This window comes from Cariama cristata, unplaced genomic scaffold (genome assembly GCF_000690535.1).
Source record: "Cariama cristata isolate BGI_N322 unplaced genomic scaffold, ASM69053v1 scaffold14331, whole genome shotgun sequence".
Lineage (NCBI taxonomy): Eukaryota > Metazoa > Chordata > Aves > Cariamiformes > Cariamidae > Cariama > Cariama cristata.
The window spans coordinates 2,715-9,416 of NW_009598828.1; positions in this window are offsets into that span (position 1 = coordinate 2,715).

The window sequence follows — 6,702 nt, forward strand, 5'->3', positions numbered from 1 at the left end:
CAGGAAAACACGTGACTGGGTAGAGGTAGAAACGCCTTCCCTCCCGAAGTGATGGAGATGCTGCCACCTGACTGCCTGGCGCTGTCCCCCTCCAATACCCCGTGCCCTGAAGAAGCCTCACGGACGTTCATCCCGTGTTGGATTCGGGACGGTCCCATCACGATGCAGAATGCCTGGCTTCACCAGCGGCAGAGCTCGTGGGCAGGGATGGACGCTCCCCGGCACAGCTGCCGTCCTGCATCGCCGGTGCGATTCCCACTCCTCCCTTGGTACAACCGGGTGGCCGTGGTTAAGAGGCATCCTTTGTGTATGGGCGAAGCCAAACAGCAGGAGTAACTTGGGTACTTGCCCCCAGGGGAGCCTGCAGCAGCTGCAGGCACCCAAATTCCTCCTTAACAGCATGTCTTCGCTGTGCTCCCTCTCACCTTGCTTCCAGCTTCCCAAGGGCACAAATTGCTTGTGGAGGTGCTCTGTGCCAGACCTGAGCTGTCAGCCTTTAGGAGACATTGCTTTCGCAGGATTATTATACCTTAGTTCACATAAGAAACCTATTCTTTCCACTTTTCAGCTCTGAACGTTTCAGTAATGGATAATTTCACCCAGTTTGCTACATGGTGGCACCTGGACAAGTCCCTTGTCAAACTCTTCTGGGGTCTGTTGTGCGTTTATCCCGTTACTGTTGGGGTTGTGGCTGACCTCCCAGGGCAGGTCACCGTGGCCAAGGGGACTGGCGTCGGCCCTTTCCAGCAGGTACATCCCAGTTGCATGGAAAAGGCACGTACAAAAAACCGCTGTGGCGTGAGGGAGTCCTGGGCACAGATTTAGCAGCAGCAGCTCTGAGGTTGCCTCTGTCTCCTTTCCCGCAGAAGGATGCAAAGATGGAAATGCTAAGAGGAATGAGATGGAAAGTGAAAATATTCTTGAACAAGCAAATAATAATGACGCAGTAGTAGAGTAAGCCCAGGCCAGCAGTGTACGGAGGCATCCAGCTCCCATCAGCACACCTAAGCCTCACCCTCATTAGCAGACCCGCGCAGACTCAGCAGAGCTGTAGCACTATAATTTCAATTTTATTTATATGTAACATTTATCAGCCATGGTATGGGTGACCGAACACCCAGCCGTGAGGGATGGTCACATAGTTGAGCCAAAAGCCTTCGTTTTTGAAGGGAAAGAAAAAAAAATCTGTTCTGCTGTTGCCTCCAGTAAGCGACAGATGCAAAAGGCCAGCCTTGCCACTGAAAAAAAAAAAAAGGCATTGAGAAAAGGGAGTATTTGGGGCAGAGCGCAGCCCCAGCACCACTGGAAGGTCGGGCGGCTCAAGGGAGCTCCTCAGCTCAAGAGACTCGGGAGCTATGGAGTATCTCAAGCCTGAACATAAATAACTAAGCACCAGCTCTGCAAAAAAAGGGACTTCTTTTCTGCACTTTTATGTCTTTCAACCTTGAAATAATATTCCCCTGTTGCCTAAAGCACTGGCATATCCAGACATGGAGATTTTTCTTTTAATCCTGCATTCATTATCTAAGTACTATGAGTGACCATGTGTTCAAAGAAAATAGCATTTCCTCTGAGACAAGACCAGGCTGAGCACTGTGGTTTGGTTTGGTTTGGGTTTTTTTTTGCAGTGCTACAGCATTTTTTTTGTAACCTGGTTCCATGCATCCAGCCAGATACCAGCAAAGCAATGCACCAAAAGCGTAAATTCATTCACCCCAAAGGTGACAAAAGTAAGGTGACCACTCTCAGTGCCCGGTGCCCGGGGACCAGCCTGGTGACCTCCTGTCCCATCAGTGCAGCAGTCAAAGCAGTGCCGCGGGAGGAACAGGGCGATCGTTGTGCTCTGGAGCTGTTTTCAACGCAATACGGAAAATGCCTGGGCTGCTCTAAAGGGTTCACCCCTGTATCTCATCAGTGGGTTGAGCGCGTCCTTTCTGGCACTAACAACCTCGTATCCAAAGCCCCACGTTTCCAGGACTGGCCGCACGCCTTTGCCCAGGGCATTTGGCTCAGTAGCTCTCTGGTCACAAGAAATCACAATACCACGTGCGGGAGACACAAGGAGGGGGGTCTCCTCTCCTGAAATGATAGGTTGGTATTTCCAGAAATGGTTGGTATTTCCAGAAACAGTTTGTAAACCAAAAAAATTACTCAGAGTGTAGCAGGAATTGCAATCAAATAGAGGTTGGAGGCTTCAAGACAGCAGATGGTTGGTGACATGCATGTCATCTTCATCATACCCTACTCTGCTTTCCTGGGAGGGACGTGCACAGAGAGCGAGCGTCGCCTCTTCCCACTGCTCCCGTGAGCTGGCCGCAGCTGACCCTGTGGTAGAAATAGCGAGGTGCATGCCTTGGCTCCTGAGCTCCTCTGTCTGGAGACGTCCTTCTATTGCTCACGTCCTATTTGGCCAGCTGCTCCTTCTAAGCGGGGTCAGGTTTAACATAGAACCACAGAATCGTTATGGTTGGAAGAGACCTCAAAGATCATCAAGTCCAACCGTATACCCGGTGCCACCATGCCCGCTAAACCATGTCTCGAAGCACCACATCTAAACGTTTTTTGAACACCTCCAGGGACGATGACTCCACCACCTCCCTGGGGAGCCCGTTCCAATGCCTAACAACTCTAACAGTGACGAAGTTCTTCCTGATGTCCAACCTGAACCTCCCCTGGCGCCACTTGAGACCGTTTCCTCTTGTCCTATCGCTAATTACTGGGGAGAAGAGACCAGCCCCCACCTCACTACAACCTCCTTTCAGGTAGTTGTAGAGGGCGATCAGGTCTCCCCTCAGCCTCCTCTTCTCCAGACCAAACCCCCCCAGCTCCCTCAGCCTGACACAGGCCAGGATGCTGTTGGCCTTCCACTAAACTGTTGTCAGCACTCACCGCGTTTGATTCTGCGGTGCAGGGTAGAGCTCACGGCCCTGGCAAGGTGGGGTTGTGGTGGTTTTAACCCTGATTTGCAGCCTCTCCACCCGGGACTGTCTGGTGTGACCCAGGTAGCAGGTTCCCTACCAGAGACCCTGCCCAGGCTGTGGCACTACCAAGAGCCTCCACACGGCTGCGATGGGTGGTTTCTTCTGCAGCAGCCTTGGTACAATTGAAGAGTAACTTAACTGCAGGGCGGTTCTCTTTTTTGTCTCCTAAACTAGGAGAATCTCCCACTGTCTGGAAGTGGTGCCTTGAATGAGGGTAAGGATTTAATGCGAGTTACTGCCAGTGAAAGAACTCTGAGACGCAGCTGGCACCCAAGTTTGGATCTAATTACACATTGTCTTCAGGAGCTCTTGGAAATACTGCATAGCATCCTTGCTTCTCTTCTCTGTAACAGTCTTCAGAAGCTATTTTGTGGATTACAAGATGAGAAGGGATCATTAAAGGACGAGTTGCCATACTGAGCCAGGCCAAAGGGCTGTCCAGCCCAGAACTCATCTCCAGCAGCAGTCAATGGCAGGTCCTTTGGGAAGAGAATAGGAAAGTCTTGCCTTAACACCCTCGTACGGCAGCTGAGTGCGTTTGTCAGTGCTGGTCTTCTGGAGAGACTCAAAGTTGAGGCCCCGTGTGCTGGGAGATTTAGCTGCTTTGGGGGCAGGAGACCCCGACTTCCCCGTGTCAGGGGGTTGCTCTCTTCCATCAGAGCTCCAGCTGTCTCCAGGCCCTTCCACTTCCGCTCTGCAAACAAGTCCTTCTGCTTAAAAAACAACTTTTTGAGATTATCGTTGTATTTTTTGAATAAATTGTGCCTCTGGAAAAACAAAACCGGCAGAATTCCCTGCAGATTGCTTTCCTGTAGGACATACGGGAGCCACCCAAGTTCAAGAACAACTCCAACTCCTGGCCTGACCTCACAGCTATAGGAATGTAGTCACACTTTCATTTGCGTGTATTTTATTTTTTATCGTTTGGTATGGATTTTTTACTTTTGTTTAACTTTTTCCAGGACTTTGGATCTGGTCTTCAAAGGCATCCACAGCTGTCGCTGAAAAACTCTGGCAGACCTTAAAAAAAAATATTTTCACAGTTTCAGAGGTTCTTAAACTTTTCTTGCAGTTTCCCGTAGTTGATCAGCGGGATTATCTTGGGCTTCCCTCCTGCTCACTCCCCTCACACAGAAGTCCCTGAGCCTTTGAAAGCTTTGAGAGCTGGTTGACTTTCCAGGGCATTCCCATGTTGCTCCTGGCCCTAGTCCCACCGGTGGCAGCTGGTTCGGGCTGGCAGCTCCCACCGCCCCCGTTATTTCTTCTTATGCAATAGCAGCTCGGGGTGACGCAGCAAAGCCAGTTTTGGGGCATTGCAGACACTTCTTGGCTTCAAATTGTCTGAAGAAAGATCTGGTGAAGAAGGGGTGGCACAACCGGCCTGATAAGATCAGCAGCTCCTTGAGGCTCAAAGCTCTGCTAGCGGTCCAGCGAGGGGTCTAAATTCCCTTTGCATCAACTGGGTTCAGAAATGTTCTAACCTGGTCAGGGCCAAAGACAGTAAAATAAGTTACGTCTCTTAATTATGAGGTTTTGGTTCTTTACAAATGAAGTGGATTAAAAAAAACGATGCACCTTGTGTCTTGTTTATGAACAAAACTTCTGAGGAGAAGACATCCTGTATCTGGATACTAACTGCAGGGATTTTTACTCCCTTTTCCTGACTATAATGGTGCCACAGAGGCTTGCAACGGCTCAGGTGCTTGAGACAAGCAGAGGTCTGCCACCGGGCCGGAGCCAGGAGTGCCAGCTGCCACCACAACGCCACTGCCAGCATCCGCATGGTGGGCAGAGGGCACAGCTGGAGGGCACAGCTGGAGGGCACAGCTGGGCTTCAGGTCCTGCTGGTGGAGAAAAGCTAGAGGGGCATTATCAAAAGCAGATACAAGTCTGTTCTTGCATCTGCTTTGCTATCTCGAGCACTGCGTTGGCTGGGAAGGGGGTGGCTGCCATCCGAAGGGCACAAACCTCAGATTTACTTGAGGGTTCAAATTTGTGCCAATAACGTCAGGGCAGTCACTCTGCTCTGCGGCTTCAGTTGTGTTCACAAACGCATGCCCATAAATGTTTGTATCTGCAGAAGCAGCGTCCCAAGCCTGGAAAGGCAACTTCCTTCTGGTGCACAGGGGTTTTTTGCTGTTTTGCTTTGGTTTTTAAGAGTGGTGGCAGTGCCTTCTTTATTTAATGGCTTTATTTTTAGGGCTCTATAGGAGACACATCACCAGGGAACCAGAGTTCTTAATTACAAACATTTTAAAAGAAAATGGACCATCACACTGTGGGTGGGGGTACTCAGCATCACTGCTGCTGCTTGGGAGGCACAGACAGACAACTGCCTGCCTTCCTGCCTGCAGGCTTTAGGGTTGCCTCAGAGATGGGAGCTGCACAGATGAGGGCAATGTTTAGGATCCCAGATCTCTTTTTAAGTCAAATAACATCTTTTCAGCTACTAAAGGAGGAGAAGAAAGTGTTGGGGTTTTTGCCAAACACATTGATTGTGTTCTCCCAGGAGTGCCTGAAGAACAAGCACATTTTCAAATGTTTTTCCTCTTTCGAGCTGTTTTTCTCGGTCTCCTGTACATTCTTGACGCTCCTGCTTGTGGAAAGTGAGTCCAGAAAGCTGGCGCCTGAAAATTCCATTTGTCTGTGCCATGTATACACACCTCGGCCAGGGACTGAGCGCTCCCCCAAGACGCACTGATGCTGCCGCCTTCCCCAGCGCACCGGTGACAAGTCGGCGGCACGAGAGGTCTGCAGGGACATGGCCCCGGGCTCTTCCTTGGCTCATCCAGCACCAGTCGTGGAAAGCTGCATTGGAGGCTGCCGACAGCCTCCCCAGGAGAGGCTGCTGCTCTTTATCACACCAGGGTTTTAGGGAAGGGGCAGGCAGGTGGTACTGCCCCTTAACCCTGCCCATTTTAAGGGGGCAGATTAAATCCTGCTCTGCTCTCTCTGTCTCTCGTGCTCAGGCAAAGTCCACGGTCAGGAGCTGTCGGTCAGGCAAAATGTTATTAATGACCTCTCCCATCACAGGAGAGGCTGCTTGGTCTCATCCCACCCAAGGCCCAATACCAATTTGGTTGGTTTAAGAGCACAGGTGATTATAACCAAAGTACCCAGCGCTTGTCCGAGAGTTCGAGTACTTGGCAAAGCCAGGGTGCGACGCCGGGCAGCGGGAAGACAGAAGAGCTGGTTTTCCAGCATCAGCCAGAGGCTTAACACAGCCGTGTCCCAGCAGCACATCCCACCTTCTCGTGAGCCCCTTACCAACTCCACATGGCAATAGGAGGTGGAAGCAAGCAGCTCCCTCAAAGCACCCAGGGGAGACGGTTTTCTGTAGAGGGCAGGGACGGTAAATTGGTGTGGCAGAGCTGACACACATTTATAACCAGGATTAATTTAAGAGGCTGTTTTGTGCTATTGCCACACTGGTAGCTTGCGTGATGCTCCCCTGCATTTTAAGATTCGTGTCCCTCAGTGTTGCTGAACCCTGACTCCTCCAGGCAGCTCCCTGCCTGCCACCGACTCACTGCAGCCGCAACTTCATCTAGTCTTCCTCACACAGCATAACCGTAGGGTTAGGACAGTTTGTCTGCTAGAAATTGTTCCCTGCTTGCTGTGAAATTCCTGCAATTTGTTTTTTTGTTTGGCCAGCTTTGGCACAGTTGTCTTTCGGTTGTCTCCCAGTACCACCAGCAAGTGACAACATCTCATTCTCTTC